The sequence below is a fragment of the Drosophila kikkawai genome, chromosome 2R, assembly GCF_030179895.1.
Source record: "Drosophila kikkawai strain 14028-0561.14 chromosome 2R, DkikHiC1v2, whole genome shotgun sequence".
Lineage (NCBI taxonomy): Eukaryota > Metazoa > Arthropoda > Insecta > Diptera > Drosophilidae > Drosophila > Drosophila kikkawai.
In genome coordinates, this window is record NC_091729.1 from 2,044,965 (window position 1) to 2,070,443 (window position 25,479).

The following is a 25,479-nucleotide window of genomic DNA, read 5'->3' on the forward strand; positions in this document are numbered from 1 at the left end:
ATCCAGAATTCGCGTCTCACACCGGTGGAAAAGCTGTTCCACCTGTTGTCAAAGACAAGTGGCGATGCACATGCCATTGTGTCGAAGGCCCCTCTTACAAACGAAGGGTTCATCTCCGCATGGCAGAGCCTCACCGAACGGTTCGAAAATCGGCGGTTGCTCGTCAACAGCCAGTTGAAGATCCTATTCAACCTTCCAGCAGTCCCCCAAGAGTCAGGAGCCGCTCTGAAAGAGCTGCAAGGCACTATCCAGAGTTGCCTAACAGCCTTATCTATGTCCTCCATCCAAGTCGAAGCCTGGGATTGTCTCCTGGTATACATGGTTTCCACAAAACTTCCCAAAACCACACTGTCCATGTGGGAGCAATCCGTCCACAACAAGGCCGAAATTCCGACCTGGAACGAGCTGAACTCGTTTTTGACCGAGCGTCACCGTACTCTAGAGGCGATCGATGATATCAGGCCTAGCAGTTCTGGGCAGTTTCCCCCCCGATCGACCCCTGCAAGCGCCCCTGCGCGCCGGCTCAACTCGTATGAGGCCCGAGAGACTCCAGCCCCAAGAGGGTGCGATCTTTGCTCCAGGGAAAACCACCCTATCCGAATATGTCCGCGTTTCCTAGACATGAATGTCAATGAGCGGACAGACTTCATCCGAAGAAAGCAACTCTGCTTGAATTGTTTTTCGCGAGGGCACCAGCAACGGGACTGTACTAGTGCCCATTCCTGCTTTACGTGCCACAGCCGGCATCATACTCTGCTGCACCGCGACAACCCTGCGGCTACCGTTTCAAGACCCTCCGCTCCATCTAGTCCACGACCCGCACCCATGGCGAGAAGCGCTGCAGCCTCCGACGACCACTCTAATGTGCAAGTCTGCTTTGCGTCAGGATCAAAGGCTGTCCTGCTCGGTACGGCGATTATTGACATCTGCCATCTTGGCCGCACCTTCCAAGCGCGAGCCCTGATCGATTCAGGTTCTGAAGCGACCTTTATTACTGAGAGGCTTCTCAATATCGTAAAACTTCCATCCCAGCCAACGCAGACCCAAGTTTCCGGTCTCAACGATACAGTTGCCGCTCAAGCCACAAAGCTCTGCAAATTTTCAATTCGCGCTCCCTCCAGACCCGGGCTGCAGTTACAAACGACAGCTTATGTTCTTCCTCAACTCGCTGGAAAACTTCCCTCATATCCAGTTCCGAGAGATTTCCTAAAGCAGCTTCATGATCTCCCCTTAGCGGATCCAGCGTTCTTCGAGAGTTCTGATATCGACGTCCTAATTGGAGCTGACATACTTCCGTCTGTGCTTCTGGGCGGTTCCAAAAATAACATCTTCGGCTCTCTCCTGGCCCAAGAGACGATCTTCGGCTGGGTTCTCACAGGCCCAGTGTCTACAACCGCTACCGGCGGCGTGTCTGTCTTCTCGACACGAATTTCCGTTTCGTCAAAAAGTTCACCGGTAAAATTCCTTGCCGCTCGCAGTGCTGCTGGCCTGGAGAGCAGACGTACCCGAGGTACGCAGTCCTACCGTTGCCGAGTCTGCAGCGGATTCCACCCGCTCCGGAAATGCCAACAGTTCCTGAAACTCTGCGCTGAGAAGAGGCTCCGTGCGGTTCTCGACCACCGCTATTGTTCTAACTGTTTGGCCCACGAACATTCCGAGGGAACCTGCCGCAGCGGTGACCGATGCAAGACGTGCAATCAGCACCACCACACTCTCCTGCATCCGCATGACCGTCCAGAGCATCCACTCCGCTCGCAGCGTCGGTCACCCCCATACTTCCAGTTCGCACATTATTGACCATTACTCATCTCCATGTCATCCCTTTTCATCCAGGTCACTTACGAGGGCTTCACTTCCACACACCGCGATCGCTCGATCTCAGCAAGCTCCTTGCGACAAGCTCCCGCCTCTCCATGGCAATCAGCCGCCTCTCCTTGGCACTCATCCGTCCTTCATCGCTACTCGTCGCTCCAGGATCAACGATCTACGCAGCGCTCTGACGCCCCTCCATACCATCGTCCTGTACGGGTTTATTGCAACCCGAGTGATTGCAAGGGGGGGGAGAATGTTTACGCCAGGAGGCCCCTGCTTCCCCTCTGCCCACCGAGCGTCCAAAAGCTCAAGCGCTTCCAGCTTAGCAACGCACAGTGGTTGGGCTTGTATGGAGACGCGGCCAAAAATAGTTCTAGTTGATGTATCGTTACGAAATTAATACCAAAAATCAAGAAAAATGTTTTAAGTATGTGTTCAAAAAATTGGCCATGTAGCACGTCTATATCATATAGGTGCCATAGGAACAATCTGTTAAAAATCAACATTTAGTATGAAAAACTTTTTTGTTTTTCAAAATATCTTAACCAATTTCACAGATAATATGTTTGAAACAGGTTTATGCATTCTTACCAAATTTGGTTAAAATCGGATGTCTATATCTTATAGCTCCCATACAAAATTTTTATAAAATTATTTTTTTTCCAAGAGCTAAAATTAATTTTTTATCTCTTAATGAGAATGTTGGTGAAATATAAGTGTCCAAAAGTAAAAAAAAAATTATTAACTTATATATTGTGTATTTTATTTGTTTAGCAACAAATGCACACAGCTTAAGGGGGGTAAGGCTAATTTGGTGCAAAACTGCCCACTGTTCAAAAAAATGTTTTGGCGAAACGTCTAAAGTTAACTTAATGATTTAAATACCATAAATTAACAAAACATTTGAGCTTTTTTTTTTTTTAATTTTTGTATTAAAAAATATTTACAGGCCTACGCTATATTGCTAATCTCCTGAGTCCCCACAGATAAAAGTTGGTTTCCGGTGTACATCCTAACTGTCCACAAAAACGTCCGATATCAAAAAAATGTATTGCATTCCTTAAAGAATTAGTGCCCCAAGGTACTTAATAGACGTTTTTATTTTAAAAAATTTTTCCCGATTTTTTATCAAAATTGGAAGTCAAAACCCCGATTTTCGACTAAAAAAATAAGTTAATTTAAAAAAATATATATATTAACATTAAAAATTTAAAAAAGCTTTACGTGAGTACATGTACAATTAAATTTCAAAGTTATGTTCAAAATTTCAAACCGATTGGTTAAGTAGTTTTTGAGTTATAGAGTACACCGATTTTCAAAATGGCATTTTTCAGGAGAACGCTTTAAACTTTGTGATTTTCATACATCGAACACCAAACGACTTCCGTTCAACTACCCATAACTTCGTCAATGTTGTAATAATCGATGTAAAACTTTTACACAATATTTTAAGGATATTAAACCTTTATTTAACAAAAAAAAAAAAAAAATACCAAAAAAAAATTTAAAAGCCTTACCCTAACCTGTGTTAATATTTTTAAGATTATAGGCACATAGGCAAATTTCGGCAAAATTTTTTTTACGATTTGTCATCTTAAAAGCGCGACAAACACATTGGCATACATATGAACTGTAGATTATTGTGGGGTCACAACTCTAACTTTAGCTAAACATAAAAAATACGTTTAAAATATAGGCCAGAAACATGATTATTTCACATGAATATAATGAAAACAATAATTATTTTTAATATATTAAATTATATCTCATTTTATAGAAAATACCTTGAACTTCAAAATCCATTACAAAAAATATTAATTTGGACACGTAATATTAATTCGGACCACTTCAAAGTTCGGTTTGGTTGTGAAACACTCGCGATGCGCGTAGCTACGCCTTGCAAATGAATACATCTTCACATCTTTAATTTAATTTTTAGAAAGTCCTGTTAGATTTAAAAAAAATCTGGTATGCCACAAAGAAGTTTGGATATTTAAGAGACGATCTGTTTACTTTTCGTACATTTTTGTTGTAATAAATTTTTTTATTTTTGGCCTATGGGCGCAACCACTGTGCAACGCTCGCCCGCTCTCCGCTCCTCGGTATTCCCGATCGCACGCTCCCGTGTTCCCGATCGTCGCTCGCTTCTAGGGACGGCTGTGCCGCTCCAATTCCCGGTTCTCCCGCTCTCCCGCTCTCGCGCCGTTAAGCTGGGCTTCTCGGTCGACAGCGGGCCTTAGGCTAAGCTCAAGTTTTAGTTCCAAAACGAATGTCAATAAATGCATGCAAAGGGCGCTCCATGCCAACGTCATTTTTTCGACCCCCGAATTTCTGGACCTTTTTACTACGTTTCTTCTTCGTGGGACGGATTTTTCTACTAATCCTTTTGCGGAGGATTTACCAGCCACCCCACTCCTAAACACTAACAAATATAGGTCGATGCTAATAAAAACAAACTAAACCAAAGGGGAGATTCGCCCCAAAAAAGCCCACGTCACCATACGTAAAAGCTTTAAAGCTTGGCTTATGACAAGTCTGATAGACTTGAATGCCAAACAACTGGTTAAAAACAACAAAAAGAACTATTGCCGATTTTCAGGGTTTGCTTTTGCCTTTACATCGAAACTTACGATTCCCAACGGGTCTAAGCGAAGATTGAAGGTAAAGTACCAAGAAAATTAGCAATAGTCAGCAAGTGGTCTGATGAGTTTGGGTAGCTCCAACGAAACGATCGTCACCACAGCTGCTGTCTATTGACAAGTTCTTTTTGTTGTTTTTAACAAAAGCCGAGTCTTTGATTTTTATAAAATCGAAGCCGGCTATGACCTCAAGTCCTGCAATTACGAATGCATATCTGAAATAAATATTTTAAAACTAAAACCAAAAAGAACAAGAAAACTGCCTGAAACTTGAAATCTCGAAACTGAAAAAGAAGTGTCCGAACGACTACGAGGGACCAATGTGCTTACCTTACTGTGAATACACCTGTGCAGCCAGCACCGGTGCCCCAACATAGAAATAAACCTGTGCGATGACCGGCACTGGTCATAGCCCATAGGCCCAGGACATCAGCAGCTGAATCAACAAGTGTGAGGGGCAGGCCGTCCCTTATGCCAACGAAGGAGCGTCAGCAAAGCCAAGACCGGCGACGACCAGGTGACGCAAAAGATACTTACTACAATATATCCCATTAAAAATTGCACTTCGCTGCACATTTTTCTAATTGCATTGCGATGCATATTTTTATACCCTTGCAGGGTATTATAATTTCAGTCAGAAGTTTGCAACGCAGTGAAGGAGACCTTTGCGACCCTATAAAGTATATATATTCTTGATCAGCATCAACAGCCGAGTCGATCTAGCCATGTCCGTCTGTCCGTCCGTCCGTCCGCCTGTCTGTCCGTCCGTCCGTCTGTCCGTCCGTCCGTCCGTTTGTCCGTTTCTACGCAAATTAGCCCCTCAGTTTTAAAGCTATCTGAATGAAACTTTGCATATAGTATTATATATACCTACTCTCACTGCCATATATGTCGGAACGGACCGGATCGACTATATCATATAGCTCCCATACAAATGATCGATAAATTTTTAGAAAAAAAAATTATAACTTTGGTGTTTTTCAAAATTTTTGCACCATTTTTTAGATATGGTATTTAGATATGATATTATATTATTTCAGAATTTCGATAAAAATTTCATGAAAATCGGACGACTATATCTTATAGCTGCCATAGGAATGATCGGGTAGATAATAGAAAACAAATTATAACTTCATTGTTTTTCAGCGTATTTTCATCTACAAAAAAACATTTTCGACCGTGAATCAATCTGTGAATCTTTGTTGCACCTTAATAAACTCGACTCATTTCTGGATCGTTTAGTAACTGGTGATGAAAAATGGATCACATATGACAACATAAAGCGTAAAAGATCCTGGTCGAAGCACGGTGAGTCGTCTCAAATGGTGGCAAAGCCAGGACTGACGGCTCAGAAGGTGTTGCTGAGTGTATGGTGGGAGTGTATGGTGCTGAGTGTATCGTGGGATTCACCAGCCATGGTGAATCGTAAGGGCGTTGTGTTCCATCATGACAACGACAGGCCCCATACATCTTTGGTGACGCGTCACAAGCTACGGGAAGTGTTAATGCATCCACCTTATAGTCCGGACATTGCCCCAAGCGATTACCATCTGTTTTTGGCCATACAAAATTTTTTCAATGGACAAAAATTGAGTTCAGGGGAGGATCGCGAAAATCGAATCGCCGAGTTTTTTGCCAGTATGGACAATGACTTCTTTAGGAGAGGCATATATAAGTTACCATCAAAATGGCAGAAAATCATCGAAGACAACGGTACATATAGCACTTAAATCGGACAATGCTAACTATGTTAAAATCATCGTCAAAAATCAATAAAGAAACCGGTATGTCGTTACCAAACAACCAGATATTATAACATAAATTGTAAAATTGAGCGACATTAAAGTTGCCCAATTAGATTGTGGCCTGACAACCATACAAAAACTAGGCAGGTTATGATGTAATAACTTCTTTATATAAATATTTCACGACCCTTTATAGGCCACTAGGGCAAATTTATTAACGTATGAGCCAAACGGAATGGGAAATAAATATAAAATTAAAATACGAAATTAACGTAAATAAACACACGTATGAGAAAACACCCAAAATGGATTTGTGGATGTCAAAGAAGTGGACTCTACTGCCAATGTCATAAACAAAATTAAATCTAAAACAAGAAAGGAAGCTAACTTCGGCACGCCGAAGTTTGTATACCCTTGCAGATATTATTTCATTGCATTTTACCTATACTTATTATGTTGAGAGTTTGACAGTTACAGTTTTACATTTCCAGTTTTACATTTTCCGTACACCTACCGATCGGTTTATATGGCAGCTATATTATATAGTTGTCCGATTTTCATAAAATTTATACCAAAATTCTGAACTAATAAAATAAGCTTATACCTCAGAGTAGATAAAAATAGTTTGAAAAACAACGAAGTTATAATTTTTTTTTCTATTAATTTCCTGATCGTTCCTATGACAGCTATATGATATAGTCGTCCGATTTTCATAAAATTTTTACCAAAACTCAGAAATAATATAAAATGGTCATATGTAAAAAATAGTGCACATATGTTGAAAAACAGCTAAGTTATACTTTTTTTTCTAAAAATTTATCGAACATTTGTATGGCAGCTATATGATATAGTCGTCCGATCCGGCCCGTTCCGACATATATAGCAGTGAGAGCATATAGAAGACTATATGCAAAGTTTCATTCAGATAGCTTTAAAACTGAGGGACTAGTTTGCGTAGAAACAGACAGACAGACAGACAGACAGACGGACATACGGACAGACGGACAGACAGACAGACGGACAGACGGACATGGCTAGATCGACTCGGCTGTTGATGCTGATCAAGAATATATATACTTTATAGGGTCGGAAACGCCTCCTTCACTGCGTTGCAAACTTCTGACTGAAATTATAATACCCTGCAAGGGTATAAATATTAATAATGATTTAACAAACATCTTATTATCAATAATTGTTTGTATCATGAGCGCATTCATTTTGTATAAATTTTGTATGTTCCACAATAGGTGCATATCAAAGAGGGCTATAAATTAAGCTAGGCTAACGACATGGATAAAATATAAAAGCGCTAACAATAATTGTAAAAAGATGTTTTAAAATATTTTTTTAAATACAAATATGTATATCAATACAAAAATGTATTAAGAACTAAAATGTAAAAAAAAAATAAAAATAAAAATTACCTATTATTATACGGGCTGACACTGCCGCATTAATTAGAGACTTCATTAAAGATTTGACAGCGCTATAGCGTTTTACACAAGTGCGAGCAAGACGACTATATGGCGCTCTAATGCATTAGAATAATGCATTAGCTACTTCATTGGCGCGATAATCGATAGATCTACATAAAAATACTAGATACTCGATAACAAAATACGGGTTTAATGAAGAAAATTGTAATTGAAAAATGTATTAGCCAGCTCATTGACAGTATGGTCTCACAGTGAGAATTTTATTTTTATAAAATTTCGCTGGTTTTTTTAACTGAAAAAATATTAGAAAATTAGGAAAAATAATATGTTTTGCGGTGGCAAGGTTCTTGCGGTGTAAAATTAATTAAAATTTTTTTTTTGGTAATAATTTAAAAAAATTTAAGCATCATAGGTTAAAAACATAAATTTAAAGGATTCTGCATTTATTTATGCAAGAATACTTCGACGAGGAATTCAGAAATTCATAGTACAGTAGAGTCCGGTTATAGCGACTTTTAAGGGACCGACGATTTTACGTCGTTATACCCGGAAGACGCACTAACCGAAAGTAGCAAAAACAATTTTTTTGTTTTTTATTTTTGGTTGATATGATTGTAATAGGTTTTTAAAATAAAACAAATTAATTTTTTAAATCAAAACAAAACAAATTTAATTCCATAACATAAACTTCAAAATAAGTCGTATACAGACATAATGCATATTCATAGACATAAAGTATTAATCTTATTTCTATATTATTATCTATTTCTTTTTATACCCTTGCAGGGTATTATAATTTCAGTCAGAAGTTTGCAACGCAGTGAAGGAGACCTTTCCGACCCTATAAAGTATATATATTCTTGATCAGCATCAACAGCCGAGTCGATCTAGCCATGTCCGTCTGTCCGTCTGTCCGTCTGTCCGTCTGTCCATCTGTCCGTCTGTCTGTTTCTACGCAAACTAGTCCCTCAGTTTTAAAGCTATCTGAATGAAACTTTGCATATAGTCTTCTATATGCTCTCACTGCTATATATGTCGGAACGGGCCGGATCGGACGACTATATCATATAGCTGCCATACAAATGTTCGATATATTTTTAGAAAAAAAATTATAACTTTGCTGTTTTTCAACATTTTTGCACCATTTTTTAGATATGGCCACTCTATATTATTTAAGAATTTTGGTAAAAATTTTATGAAAATCGGACGACTATATCTTATAGCTGCCATAGGAACGATCAGGAAATTAATTGAAAAAAAATTATAACTTCGTTGTTTTTCAACGTATTTTCATCTACTTTAAGTTATAAGCTTTTTTTATTATTCTAGAATTTTGGTATAAATTTTATAAAAATCGGACAACTATATCATATAGCTGCCATAGAAGCGATCGGCAAATGTATAAAATATGTAAAGCTGGGAATGTAAAACTGTAACTGTCAAACTGTAAACATAATAAGTATAGGTAAAATGTAATGAAACTCTGTTTTGTGAGTGTTTTCAGCATTTAAATCTATAATATAAACATCGAAACCAATCTGCAAGGGTATAAAAACTTCGGCGTGCCGAAGTTAGCATCCTTTCTTGTTATACTTAATTTAAATAATCAGTGATTTTTGATTGTGTTGTTTTTGACTTATAAAAAGAGTCGCGCACAGCATTATTTAGGCGAGAAATGCTGTGAGTTAACGTCTCGTCATTAAAATTGGAATGGACAAATTTATTCAAAATTTCAGCGGCCTTGAGTGCCTCCAAAACGCTAGGCGCTGACACATCTTCATTTTGGTCTTCCACGTTGTCGTCGCTGTCCTGTTCGTCATCTAATGTTCTTAACAATACTCTCTTCAGATGGTTTCTTGCAAATCGCCACACCATTGTCTATAAGAACAAATTCATCGAGTTCTTCCTTCGAAATCGGTAGCTGTTTTTTAGAGCTCTTGCCCAAACCGATAGAGGAATGTCATCCTCGATGTCAATATCGTTTGAGAATGAGCTGCTGGGACCATCTAAATTATCTCCGGCAAGCCCAGAATGCTTAAAGCAATTCGCAATTGTTAATGGCGAAAGTTGTTGCCATGCATTATTTATCATTAAAATGGCATCAAGGACGGTAATATTCGGGTAATTTTCATCTTTGTTTTCATCCATATTGCTTTAAATTAAATTAAATTAAAAATTAAATTATTTCGCTGTATTTTTTTTTTCGTCACGTCGCAAATCCGGTTGAATTGTGAAAAATTTCGTCGGTATAAGCGGCTTGTCGTTAAAAGCGAAGACGTTTTAAGCGGAGGCCCTTTCATATAAGTTTATATGGGGACCAACCAAGCCATCGAGTTTTCGTCGTAATAACCGGACGGACGCTATAAGCGAAGTCGTTATAGCCGGATTCTACTGTAATACGCCGCGAATGGAGGCCGTTTTTTTTTGTTTAACTTTTACGGTCGGTGTGACCGTAGTCGTATTACCAAAATAATCCAAGCAAAATCCAAGCCAAATTACACAAAATTACACATATAGTGGTCTCTTTCAAGGTTCTAATGAAGTAGCTAATTAATGAAAACTGCATTATCATATGGGCATTAGAAATAAAATAAATATAATAAAAAAAAACAAAAAACATTTGGAGCATGAATGCATAGTTAGGTGGAATTTAGTTTTTCTAACAGAACAGACAAAAATCAGCAAAATGTCTAATAGCGAGGCCGAGATTAAGAGTACCGACATGAGCGAGGAGATGCAGAAAAGCGCCATTGACTGCGCAACACAGTCAACAACAACATTGAACGGGATATTGCCAAATATGTATATTAAGACAGAGTTCGACACAAAATTTAAACTCAAATGGCACTGCATTGTCGGCAGTGACTTCGGATCGTACATATGTGTCACACGAACCGAACCATTTCATCTATTTCTATTTGGGCCAGTTAGCCATTTTATTGTTTAAGAGAGGTTAACAAAAATAACAATCCCACTTGCTTAATTTTTTAATATCTGAGATTGATTCTAGCGATGTTCTCAATAATATTCCATTAAATAATGGAACGGGATGAGTTAAATAAAGAATTACATAACTTAAAAGTTGATTTTGACAAATCCTATAAGTCATAAAGAACCCGGCTAGCACAGCAAAATACTGTAAATAAGCATGCCGAAATATTAGACAAAGCCCATTGGTCTCGAGTATCTAAGTTCTTGAACAAATTACGAGAGATTTTAATATACATAAAACAAAGGTATAATTTAGCCATTTCAGTGCCAACTATATTAAATACCCCATTGACAATCGAAACTAGCAACGAGTCAGAATTGTCAGATCTACCTGCACTTGAGCAGGGTGAGACAGATGATAAGGAAATAAAGGAAAAAGACATTAATAACCTCACTATTCCCGCAGTCCTTACTCAATCTGAATTGTCAGATCAGGACTTAACCGACTGTGATACATACGACAGCATTGTAGAACTAAAACCTACCACAATGGCTGACGAAACCATTGCCCAAAGGGCATTCATAAAAGAAATCTCGAATGCCATCCCGGAGTTTAATGGGCAAAAACTTCACCTTCAAAGATTCAAAACAGCTTTGAGGTTGGTCAACATGACAAAAGGCACATTCGAAAACATTGCTGTAGATGTCATCTATTATATAAATAAGTCGAGTTTTCTGCCGGGATCCTATAACTCCTGAACGCACGAACCGATTTCCACGGTTTTGCATTCGTTGGAAAGGTCTCGGAATTTGTGATTTTTTGCAGTAAAGAAAATTCAGGAAAAATTGCAACAGAAAAGCGGGAAAGTCATTTTTGCATAAAGCGCCAACACTGACACATAACATGCCATAATTCTCTACTCAGTTTATTTTATGATAAACCGAAATTGTGTTCCATTTTGAGAAAAATAAGTTATTCGTTTCATATCAGTGCAATTGGAAACCAGCATTTGTATTTAGGGTGGTAAGTTGAACTGTGTAAATTATGTGGATTAGAGGTTAAATTAACCGCTCTGCCTATAGTCGAAAATGCCTAGAGCATGACGTGTGAACATCGGTCTCCGCACAAGGCATGCAATCCAGCAACAAGTGTATTCACAGAACTTAAGCGAGGAAAGACGAAATGAAAGAAGAGAATATGACCGATTAAGACGAAGCGTGAGCACACGAAGATTATTGGCATCATACAATCGCTTGGCATTTCAATATGATCCCTCTGCGAACTACAGAGATGATAGAAAATTAGATATTGGACCTATGACGACTATATGCCGATATTGCAATGCGTTAAAGTTTAAAAGAGAAACTGCTGGATTGTGCTGCGCAAGTGGAAAAGTCAAACTGGATCCATTACTTACACCACCACAGCCACTGAAAGCATTGTTCGATGGAAGTGATCCAGATTCCAGCCATTTTCTTCAACACATCCTTGAATACAATAACTGCTTTCGCATGACTTCCTTTGGTGCTAATATCATTCGAGAAGGCCTCATGCCGACTTGCAAGGTAAAAGTTACAATCACTTACACAAATACAAATAATTGCAACACATAATAACAACATATACACCGCGGACTACACCATCACACGATTCTTCAACAAATGATTGTTTGCAATTACAGATACAAGGACAAATATATAATTTGCATGGTTCAATGGTGCCAACACCAGATAACCCGCATCTATTTCTGCAAATATATTTCATTTCGTCGATGGTGGATCAACTGAATGTGCGGTGCACAACAGTTAAAGAGACAAATTACTGAAAAGTTCAAGCATTTTTTCACGCTAATAATGCTGTGGTTAATATGTTCAAAACAGCAAACGAATGCCATCGGATACCTACAAATTTGTCATAAGAGCGGATTGTACCCCAGCAGGTGAAGGGGTAACGACATAAGTCCGCCGCCATAATTTCGGCGTTTTAAAACGACATAATTTCGCGCGATCTTATGACGCTTGGCCTACGTCAATAAAAAGCGGAAAACCGAGGAGCAAACAGACCTTGAGGCCTTTCAATATATAATTTTAATGTTAATTGTTTATATTTATGTGTTATAGTGTTGGTATAGAATTAGTAAGAATAAATAATATTAATAAAATTTCAAGAATTTAATTTTATATATGAAAAAAAAAAATCATCTACAATTCATCGATGAATCATCATCATTTCATCGATCAAATGTTTATGAAATGTTGATGAATTGTTGATGAAATTTGGATGAAATGATGAAATGATGATGAATTGTTGATGAAAGGCTGATGAAATTTTGATGATTCGTCGATGAAATGTTCATCGATGAATCATCAACATTTCATCAACAATTCATCAACATTTCATCAGCCTTTCATCAACAGTTCATCAATGAAATGATGATGAAATGTTGATGAATTGCTGTTGACAGCCTATGACATGCCCATGTTAAATTCATCAATGATTTGTATGGCGATTCATCGATGAATCATCAACGCTTCGGCTGTTGATCAATCTTTTGAACTTTAACGCATTCCAATATCGGCATATAGTCGTCATATGTCTAATATCTAAATTTTCATAATCAATGTAGTTTCCAGTGGGATCATATTGGAAAGCCAATGATCTTCGAACATCGGCTGCCGCACAAGGCATGCAAGCCAGCAACAAGTGTATTGTAACGGCCTGAAGCGAACATTTTAATTGCCCGCCAACGGAGATCGATAAAAAAACTAGGGGAGTTAGTGATAACGTTGCCACCTAGTGTAGTTAGTTATCGAGACTCAGCTGATAGCAAATATAGTTGCTAATCGCCACTCCTGTCAAACGTCAGTGGCCAATTTCAGCCATATTTTTTTTCTCGGCCTATTTTTCGAGCGACAGACCGGCAGCTAGACGTGCGTGTGCTTAAGGAGCAAATAATCCCGACTCAAAAAGGGAACTTTGTGCTTTGGAGAACGTCTCGCCTTGACTGGGTTTTGCCCCGAGTCCGCGTGATCGCCAAAGTTTGTTCGCGAGCAGCAGCGGCGGAAGCTCTCGTAGTCGGAGTGAAAATTGGATAGTCAAAGCCTAAAATAACAATTGGCAAGACAGTCTGGGAAATGAGTTTAATGTTTAACTGTTTGCAGGTCAAAAGTCATTGATTTTTGGGTTGACCTTCGTTTGTTAGCCTCGGCACAGTGCCATAACCTCACTTCAGTCTACTCAGAGGCTAGTCCTCATGGCGTACGGCCTGCTTCTGTAACCTCACTCTTCGCTCGCTGATCCTAGCGCTTTTGGAGGATCGTTGTTGCCTCTCCAAGGACTGCCAACGCCTTAGGCATGCCAATCTCGAAGATTATTGCTATTGAGCCGAAGCCTTAAAGGATGTCTAATAGGAATTGATCTACAGTATTGAATATTAAGGCTAAAGGGCCGAATTTAATTTAAAGTATAAATTTTATTGTAAAATTTAGTTAAAATTGGCTTAAGGTTAGAGCTTAACTCAGAAAGTCAGTGAGCTGTAGGAAAACGGAAGATAAGAACATGCGACTGCACCAGCGAGATTTACTAGTGAGATTTCCTCAAAATTTGACTCCTTAAGCCGAGAAGATGCCTCGCTTGATTTTCTTTACAGATAACCCCTTCGGAAGATCGATCTTCATCGCGGGAGGAAACATTAAGTGAGTTATAAACAACTGGTAAAAGTTTTCATTCGTATTTCTCGAGAGGTTGATAAAAGTAAAGTAAAGCTTAATTCCATTGTCTACAGTAAACCAAATATGCTTAAGATTCTCGTCACACTTGAAGAAATTTAATGAAGTTCATACCATTTAATTGAATTTTTTGTTTGTTTAAGGTTCCTAGTCATTAGCCAATTTAGTCTAAAAGTAACCGTGAATGAAAAGAAATTGAAGTATTCGTATAAAATGAACAAAATTTATCTCCATATTATATTAAGTTGGATCAATTTGAAATGTCTAGGCTTAAGTTAAATGATCGATTGAGACACTGCGTGAGCACACGAAGATCATTGGCATCATACAATCGCTTGGTATTATGATAAAATTTTATATTGGACCAAAGACGACTGTATGCCGATATTGCAATACGTTAAAGTTCAAAAAAGAAACTGCTTCCATTGTTCGATGGAAGTGATGCAGATTCCAGCCATTTTCTTCAACACATGCTTAAATACATACGCATGATTTCCTTTAGAGCAAATATCATTCGATAGGCGGCTTCATGCCGATTTTCAAGGTAAAAGATAAAAAATCGTGTAAACGAGACACATCGTTTGTACGATGCGTGACAATATCCAATCTTTATAGTTTGTGTTAACGTCAGACCAAAAAAACAAAAAATGTGGCTTACCTATAAGAACTTCAAAGAAACGGATAATTTGCCGAAGGTGGCAAAACGGAGATCGCTGGGGTCGCTAGATATATGTCGGAGAAACCGTCATTTCATTCAGCCGTGGTCAAGCTAGCAAGTTCTGTTCGCCTGCGCAGTCTTAAATTGAATGCAGCATCTCCCCACTTTTCCTTTCACCCCTTTTTCACTTTCACTCAAACGACAATCCTAGACAATATCAAGCTGTCTCTGTTTCTGTTTCCTATTGTTGCGACAGACGAACAGTCCTCACTCGGTAACAGACTGTCTTCTGTCCACGTCCTGATACCCGTTCAACCCGTTCAAAGCGACACCTCAAGGCTACAGATACCTGGGCATGCCGAATAATTCTGTTGCCTTGGCAACAAGCATATACATATGTCGGCGAGTTGATTGCTAAGTGCAAATTTGGAAAGCTTGTTGCTATGGCAACAGAATTATTCGGCATGTTCAGGTATTGGTAGCCTGCAGGTGTCGCTGGCGCGCAGGCGCAATGACAGTTGAGTCGGTAACAGGAAAAGGACAGTAGACTGTCTGTTACTGAGTGAGGTCTGTTCGTCTGTCGCAACAATAGGAAAGAGTGAGAGAGACAGCTAGAGATTGTCTAGGATTGACGTTTGAGTGAAAAGTAAGAAAATGTGGAAAGGGTAATGGAAAAGTGACGTGATGACAGATACGTTTTGAGTGCGCAGGCGGACAGAACTCGCTGGCTCGACTACGGTTAAATTAAATAACGGTTATCTCCGAGATCAGAAGTGGGATTCACCATAGCCTCGCGGGCATTCTGATAAAGTGATTTTCGGTCGATATTAAATTCAGTAGCGCATCGAAAGCTTGCGCAGCCGCGTGGTGCGAGACACCGGAGTCGTGATAGGCAGTCAAATGCACTGGTCGCGTGTTGAGCCGGACGGTTGCAAGTGTCATCATTGTCGGCCAGAAAATTTGGGGAAGAATGGAAGACAACAACAACAGCACACTGGCGGAACTGCGGCTGAAGTGCGGAGAGCTGGAGTGACGCACTTCAGGCGTGATAACGGTGGTCACATTGCATCTGTGTGCACGAGATGGGTATCAGCGGCTGCGAGCGGCAGCGGCAGCTGCATGTAGAAGCGAGTTGATTTGTGTGATTCAACAGTGACAGTATCGGGTGAGCCCTTTCCAATTATTCTTTGATTTGGGAGCTGAATTGGCTAAAAGATGGGAATAGAGATGTGTTTGATTGCAGTGTTGTTTGCCCATCTGCCTTCCCATTGGCGAGCCCTGTGCTACGATAGGTTGTGCTTAGACTATCGGAAGCAATATTCGAAAATGGTTTCGGACAGTGGCCTTTGCCGCTTATGTCAGACCCTGTGAAGGAAAAATGTTTCTGTTGAAAAATAATTAATTAAAGAATTACGAGTTGCCGTCTGTTTGGTCTGCCGTGCCGTTTGGTTTGTAGAGTGCATCTTCTACCTTCATCATGCAATTGTTAAGGCGTTTGGAATTTATCATGATTATTTGCGATAGTTTACATAGATGACGTGTTAATCATGGCAAACTCGGAAGAAAAGGCTTTCCGAAGGCTGAAGGTTGTATTAAATGTGTTGACTGTACCAGGGTTGCCATTTAACGTTACCAAATGTGGGTTTCTTGAACCTACTACGCAGTATCTGAGCTATGAGGTGTGCGGTGGAGAAATCAGACCCAATTCCTAGAAAATCCTTACGTTAAAGGTCCGTCCTTTTAATCGGTGCAATTAAGAGACCGTCGTAAGACCATTTATTGAATTGGTGCCTTATTTTCAAAAACGTGTGCCTCGATTTTCTCAGATCATGAGACATATTCTTCGGCTTCAAGTATCTTTAAGTGAAATGACGATATTCAGAAATTGGAACGAACGCTTTTAATATTATTACAAGTGAGCCTGTAATCGTTATTTGTTGGTTCGCAACATCCGATAAAATTTGAAACAGATATAAGCTCTTGTGGATATATTGGTAGAATTATGTGTCTTGATATCTATCTCTATATGAATTGGAAATATTGGTTGGCGTGCAATTATTCTGATATTTTTGGCATTATTTGCTCAGATGATTGCAAATGTAATCATTTCAAAAAAAAAAAATTAACTGAAGTGCATCATAGAGTAGAGGAAGAGAAAGCGCAAGGCAAATGTGGAGTTCTTTTTGTGTCCAGAATTCACATGACTGATTTCAACTCCGATAAATAAAAATAAATTGACAGAAAAACGTCTGAACTTAGAATGGAAATCTAATAACTGAATGATCAGAGTCAGGATTCAGGATTGATTGATATAGTTTATAAACAACTCAAAATAATTGAAATTAAATTGAGCTATGAAGGGGGGTTCTTAAAAATACACAGAGGTGTGAGGTAATGTTGTCTGCCAGTAGTGTCCCTTAAATTTTGTTGGATAGTTATTAATCAAGGTTATAAATCCGTTATGTATTTGGGTTGGAAAAAATAGACTCAGCAATATTTATCAGAATTGTTGGAAATGACTAAGTTTAAAGATTGTTGAAAATTGTATCATGTGTAAAGCTGTAAAGTAGTCATCTGGCTGGATACCAGGACCGCAGAGGTGATGGCAAGATGCTCTTGGCGGGGTGCAACTTGCGGCGAACTGCACAGTTAGTAGTGCAACCAATGCGAGCCCTTAAGAGATGCCAATCGGACCCACCCTTTGGGCTTGATACCACCACATGACACAGAGAAAAGTATAAAGAAAGAGAAGTTTAAAGTTACGTTATGCTGGTTCGGAAGAGCACTAATTTTGATAAGGCAAGATTAATTTAAAATGAAAAATGAAAATGGAAAATATGTTAAGAATGAGAGAGAAAAGAGAAGAACGGCACCAAACAGAGTTTATAGAAAAGCTTGATGGTGGCTGATATGTTTTGAGATATCTGTCAAGTAAGCGAACTTTTATAAGTATGCGCATGAGTTTTTGAGGGCATAGCCAAATAGACAAAATAAGCAATGACGTTGATTGATTAAAGATTAAAGTTGATTAAAGATTTAGACGACTCAAGTGGAGATGCGTCTGATTCCCATGTGGGGAATGATGATATGGATGGCACGGTTGATGCCTTGGAATCCCAAGAGGGGATATAATGACCGCACCATAACAGAAGAAATTGTTATGGCGGGGGTCAGTGGAGACCGCACCATAACAGAAGGAATTGTTATGGCGGGGGTCAGTGGAGACCGCACCATAACAGAAGGAATTGTTATGGCGGGGGTCAGTATGTGGGTGTAAAAGGAAATACACCAGTTGATAAAGCTATGTAATTAGAGAAGTCTGAATTGTAAATTATGATTAAAATGAAGATGTAATTTGTTATGTTATCATGTTATCATGAAACCAAGATGCTTATTTTGTCTAAATGCCTCAATACTTATGTTTAGAAAATTAATGAAATGTTTGTTAACAATAAAATGTAACGAGTACTGAAATTTGAGAATACTGTGATTTAAAGTTAACACACGAGGACGTGTTATTTGTCAGGAAGGCCGTGTCGGATCACATGAAACAGGGCCTACTTTATTCCTATGGTCAGAATATGTGAAGCAGGGCCTTTTGAAATATGGAGCAGGGCCTTTCTGAATTGGTAAGAATTGAGTGAAACAATTAAAATGAAATGTTAAGTTGAGACAAAAGAGAGAAACAAGAGAGAAAAATAAATGAAAATTACTGTTATGTTTAGAGCTATTAGAAGACACGTAACGCGAGGACGCGTGAAATGTCAGGATGGCCGTGTCGGCGAGTTGGTTGCTAAGTGCAAATTTGGAAAGCTTGTTGCTATGGCAACAGAATTATTCGGCATGCTCAGGTATTGGTAGCCTGTATGTGTCGCTGGCGCGCAGGCGCAATGACAGTTGAGTCGGTAACAGGAAAAGGACAGTAGACTGTCTGTTACTGAGTGAGGTCTGTTCGTCTGTCGCAACAATAGGAAAGAGTGAGAGAGACAGCTAGAGATTGTCAAGGATTGACGTTTGAGCGAAAAGTAAGAAAATGTGGAAGGCTAAAGGAAAAGTGACGTGATGACAGATACGTTTTGAGTGCGCAGGCGGACAGAACTCGCTGGCTCGACTACGGTTAAATTAAATAACGGTTATCTCCGACATATATATAATAATATATATATAAAACTGTACAGTTACGAGTGTTGTTGTTTCAGACCAAGGCAAGATTAGTATAGTTTTTCTATTCCCTGACTTTACTAGTGCACCAAGTCGACTCGTAGGAAAATCATCAATTTGATACACCACTATCTCTTCAAAGTGAAACCTCCGCGTGGTACCCCTTGTACCCCCGTACCCCCTGTACAGCGAACGACAGTTTCACGAGACTTGGCAGGTCCATTAAGCGACCAGTGCCCTCTGATTATACGGCTCGCAACTGAGGGGTTAACCCAGCTTCGTTCTTACTGAGCTCTCCCAGGGCTGGGCAACCATGGGTCGGACGTTGCCTTGCCGTGTCTTTGAGGCGAAGTCATGGTCAACCTTCTTCAATGCCCCAAACCCCTCGGCCCCACCGCGCTCGCCTCGTCAAGCGACGCATATGAAAGGATAAGCAGTAAGCTCGTTGAAAGACCGCCCGAATTAGAGGACGTCTTCATTTGTTGAGTTTTTGTAAGAAACTGATTTTATTCCATTCAAACCCTAGCTTATATAGCTAACATGAGAATGTACATTTAGATATTAGTTCTAGACCCACGCAGCGGACAGTTCCCGATCGTGGGAAATATTTTAAGTACGATAAGGGTGCACATGTCAACCCGATCGTAAATATCCTAAACAAACCCAGACCGCTCACAGGAGGTCATATTTCGGGTTACTTGTTACCTAGGCTCAAGTGGCGGTTTCAAATAGCTATGCACACAAGTGCTAGACAGTGCACTGTGGCCGGGACTTAATCGCTAACAGATGCGTTCTTATTTATAACCGTGTTCATGTTTGAACATTCTGCCAAGGGCCAGCAAGGTGTGGGTGTATATTTAAATTAGTTGCAATTAAAAATAAGTGGACTTTATTTTTTTTGTTTAACTCGATATAATTCATTTTGCAACTAATATTTTACAACGCCTCTGTATCATGGCTTAATAAACAATTACAATTTCATTTTAATTTTTAATTCATGTTCCTGTGTGAACATTCTGCTAAGGGCCAGCAAGCTGTAGAATTTTAGCTTATCAATTTCTCAAACAAATACAATACAATTCAAAACGATTTTTTACGAATTACAAATTTTAAGATTTTGTTTACGGACATCGAAAGCATCAGCTTGTAATTGCCTGCTTACGAAATTATAATAACTTTTTATTATTATTAGCGGAGTGCCTTTAGTACTCCCAGATACCTCCAAAGTGAGGTCCTGATAGCGGAATAGGTGGAATAAAATGCCACTCAATTCCTTCTTTTAATGGCATTTGCCAACTTTCTAGCTGCGCCTACAAAATTTGTTCCGTTTATCGGAATAAATAGTAGCGCATTTTCCTCTTCTTGCGACAAACCTTCTGAGTGCTGCTGCAGTCAGTGTTGGATGCGTTGAGGTGCCGCCTGAATCCTCGCTGCTGCTGTCGTCGCTGCTGCTGTCGTCGCTGCTGCTGTCGTCGCTGCTGCTGTCGTCGCTGCTGCTGTCGTCGCTGCCGCCTTGTCGTCGCTGCGGCTGTAGTGGTTGTTGCAGACTTATTTGTAGTTGCTGCCGTGCGGTCGTCCCTCCTTCTCCTTATTCTCCGTCAAGGGCTGGGTAACTTCCACACAAAATTTGTTTATATTTTGTCGATTACTCGACAATAAAAAATTTTTCATTTTTATTCTCTTAAAAAACCAACCAATGGAGGTGGAACAATTTTTTGTTTTTTTTTTTTTTTAACAAAAAGGACTCTTTTTTATCCTTTTGCTTTTGGCAATTTCAAATGCCACAAAATAATTTAATTTATTATTTTCCAATTTAATGCACTTTTCTTTCCTTAGCACATTCACTACTGATGTTTTCTTTTATTTTTTTCAAAAGAAGGCCTCAGTACGCCTCCAAACCATATATTTCCATGGTATCTTATTCACTTCTGATGTTTTTTTATATTTTTTTCATAAAAAGGCCTCAGTACGCCTCCAAACCATATATTTCAATGGTATTACAGCAACCTTTAGCTATGTCAAGCCTAAATGGTGCTTCAATTTAAACATAAAAGACTCTTTTGTGTCTTTTTGTTTTATAATATTATTCTCTGTTCCTTACCACGGGTGGGGGGAAACAAGAGATAATTATTTTTGCAGCCTTAACATTTTAAGGTGCTGATTTAAAACTCTGAACCTCTTACCACAAGGGGGAAGTTACAGAGCGGTCGAAGGACCAAAATGAAAGACCGCCCGAATTAGAGGACGTCTTCATACGGAGTTATTGTTTCAAACTGATTTTATTCCATTCAAACCCTAGCTTATATAGCTAACATGAGAATGTACATTTAGATATTAGTTCTAGACCCACGCATCGGACAGTTCCCGATCGTGGGAAATATTTTAAGTACGATAAGGGTGCACATGTCAACCCGATCGTAAATATCCTAAACAAACCCAGACCGCTCACTGGAGGTCATATTTCGGGTTACTTGTTACCTAGGCTCAAGTGGCGGTTTCAAATAGCTATGCACACAAGTGCTAGACAGTGCACTGTGGCCGGGACTTAATCGCTAACAGATGCGTTCTTATTTATAACCGTGTTCATGTTTAAACACACGTCTTCGCTAAGGAAATGTCGGGAAGGTCCAGATCTCGCATTTGGTTACCCAAGAGGCATGTCAGGGTGCTGAAGACTCTGCGAGTTCAGTACCAATGTGTTAATATGGACAGGGCCATTCTAAAGACAAAACAGGAGATAAGAACAAAAGAACCATTTTTGCGCGTCATCAACCAGCGATGCCTAGGACAAATAAAAAAATCCGACCAAAAGGTCCGGAAGGGCAACAGGAAGGCCAAGATTAAGGTCTTTCTAGCCGAGTCGGACGATGTCGACGACACCAATAAGCTGTTAGACGACTTAGTCATTGACGACGACACTATCCCGCGATATTGCTTAACGTCATGGAGAGGGCGTTTCTGCCTTATCGACCAGCCTGTTGAAAGCTAGCGGCTCAGACACGCGGTCTGCTGGAATCGGCGAACTGCCTTACCGGGATGGAGCGGCCGGGGCAGCCCAGGTTATAAGTATGGCAGACGACTATGCGGGACCGGCTGCGTGTTGCGGATGCCCGGGAAAGGAACAGCCCCGGTCACGTACTCCTAGCGACGCACAGTAGCTCCTTTTCTCATTTAGCGTTGCAAAAATCATATCTTTTGAACCAAATAAGATAAAAGAATAATTTTAACAGCATTTAACGACAGGTAATTGTTATAAAACTACATAATGTACCACGGCTAAAAATTTACAGGGTATCAAATTGAAAAAACAATTTCTTTTTTCAAGGAAAACAAATTATTAACAAGAAAGGAAGCTAACTTCGGCACGCCGAAGTTTGTATACCCTTGCAGATTGGTTTCGATGTTTATATTATAGATTTAAATGCTGAAAACACTCACAAAACAGAGTTTCATTAAATTTTACCTATACTTATTATGTTTAAAGTTTGACAGTTACAGTTTTACATTCCCAGTTTTACATTTTCTCCACATCTACCGATCGGTTTATATGGCAGCTATATGATATAGTTGTCCGATTTTTATGAAATTTATACCATAATTCAAAAATAATAAAAAAAGCTTATATCTCAGAGTAGATAAACATACGTTGAAAAACAACGAAACTATAATTTTTTTTCCTATTTATTTCTCGACCGTTCCTATGGCAGCTATATCATATAGTCGTCCGATTTTGATAAAATGTATACCAAAATTCTAAAATAATATAGAATGGCCATATCTAAAAAATGGTGCAAAAATGTTGAAAAACATCAAAGTTCTAATTTTTTTTCTACAAATATATCGAACATTTGTATGGCAGCTATATGATATAGTCGTCCGATCCGGCCCGTTCCGACATATATAGCAGTGAGAGCATATAGAAGACTATATGCAAAGTTTCATTCAGATAGCTTTAAAACTGAGGGACTAGTTTGCGTAGAAACAGACAGACAGACAGACGGACAGACGGACAGACGGACAGACGGACAGACAGACGGACAGACAGACAGACGGACATACGGACATGGCTAGATCGACTCGGCTATTGATGCTGATCAGGAATATATATACTTTATAGGGTCGGAAACGTCTCCTTACCTGCGTTGCAAACTTCTGACTGAAATTATAATACCCTGCAAGGGTATAAAAATATGTTTTATTTAAATTTTGGACTCTATTATACTGCTATTATGTCGGAACGAGCAGGATCTGACGACTTGTGGGGTTGAAATGCAGTTTATGTTAAAATATTCAACAGTTCCATATTATTCATTCGCGGTCCATACCAACAAAATTGGACGCGACTGTAAACTGTAAGTAAAAGCTTAAATTAAGAGCTTAGCTTAGATAAAGCTCATTATCTATGCAATATATATCGATGCTCATAGATAGCAGCTGATCGATGCATCTAGTTGACAACTCTAATTAGCTGTCATCTAGCTGTCATGCACTTGTCATGCACCTGTCAAATCGAGCTTAGTTTTTATGCCCTCGTTTCCGTTTTGGCCCTTCTCTCGTTCTCTTGAGATCTGTGCCCAGCGAAACATCGTGATTACTATATCACAGAAAATATATATATTCACGTGCAGGAAAATTCATTTCAACCTTGCCGAACTATTAATTGTGCTTCGCCACACAAGTCAGCGATCAACGTTTTCCGCCCCGTTCCGCCTTCTGGCCGGCCACGGCCGCTGGCCCACCTTACGCCGTTTATATATATATTTGGAGGCTAAAGGAGACATTAAGACACCAAGAAGGGGGTCGTTTTTTTTTGTTGTGGATCTACCCCTCAGCTTTTCACCAGCTATATCGGCGGACCCCCCCCCCCAAAAGGGCGCTGCGCCATCTATTTCTGTGCACTTAATCAACTGCAGGATTATTTGTATCGCCTGCGTTATATTATTTTGTTAATTTTAGTTTATATTTTTTAAAGAGAATTTGTACTTATATCTGAATTTGATTTCATGTGCTGCTGACGAGTTTGGTTTTTCATATATGACTTTAATTTCCACATTTATCAGCCAAGGTCACCGTGAGGTCAACGGGCCCGTCGACATCGAGGGACTGGGCCGTAAGTACGGCATAGCCGATATAAAAATTTATGAGAAGCCAAGACCAGCACACAGGTTCTTCAGATCGCTCTAAATAGCGTTTTTTTTTTTTTCTTTGTTAAATATTAGGACCTAAGTATGAAAACGACTCTTTTTGAATTTTTATATACCATTATAGAATTAATTGCACATTATATTTTGAGTATAAACTTTATGAAACTATAACGAAATTGAAATTATGAATTATTAGAGTTTTATTTAGGCACCTTAAGGGTTAACACCTCAGAGGAATTCAATTCGCTAGGAGATAAATAACACCTCACTTCTCTTACAAAAATAGTTCAAGTCGTAGTTACAAGTTTTTCGGGTTTCCGTATTTCCTCCCGATACTCTGTCTACATTTAATTCGAGTAATGGGAATGTCCCAAGAGGAACAAGAACCACGCCATTTTCCCTGAGCACGGCCGGTCCCCTTTTCGTAGACAGAGCGTTCCTCGAAGGACATATACCGTCCGTCACAGAATTTGGCGCCCAACGTGGGGCACGATTAGGTTTTAATGTAAAACCATATGGAAAACTTAAATATACACATTGCTTAATGTATTTAGGTTCCAGTACCCTGCTTTCCAAAATACTTCCCTAAAATCCCCCCGTTAACCTAAATCCATCCAAACATTTTGTAGTAAATTCCGAAATAATTGCAGTCTATAAATCTAGGAATTGTCATTAAATTAAAACGTCAACCAGAAATATAAACTGTAAGAAATGACATATTTATATTTAAATTTGAATCTGGTTAGAATGAAGTGTTTGTCATCGAGCAGACAGCACACCACCAAGAAACAGTTTAATAGCGTATTTAATCTGTGTAAAATTGAGAAGTTCATGCTAGATTACCTTGTAGGGCATGATCCTCTTTTACTATGATTAGAATTCCCTTTAATTTTGTATTTAAATCAGATTTGCGACATGAACTAAACAGAAGAAAACATATATAAAATATAGAATACTCTGAGGTGAAGATACTTAAGGATAAGTCCTAATTCAGTCATATATAAAAAAAATATACATATACATTTCATATACATACCCTTATTTGATTTAATTCTAAAAAAAAATATAACTCAGTAAGGAAACCACCTTCTTCTTCTTTAAACCAATAGTTATAAAATAAATAAAACATAGTTAAATTGATAAATATTCAAATGATGAAAACCTTGCAGCCATACCACCTGCCGGTGAAGGTTTCTTTTGTACAATTTGTAATGTAGTCACTGA

At 39.1% G+C, this 25,479-nt stretch overlaps 1 protein-coding gene and 1 pseudogene across 17 annotated transcripts in view; one reads left to right on the plus strand and one right to left on the minus strand.

Annotated features, from left to right (window-relative positions):
• LOC108081755 (transcriptional regulator ATRX homolog) overlaps nt 1-25,479 on the minus strand; it is a 596,348-nt gene that overhangs the window by 237,757 nt on the left and 333,112 nt on the right. The gene's annotated exons all lie outside the window — the stretch shown is intronic.
• LOC121501996 (dynein light chain 1, cytoplasmic-like) lies at nt 10,319-10,589 on the plus strand (annotated as a pseudogene).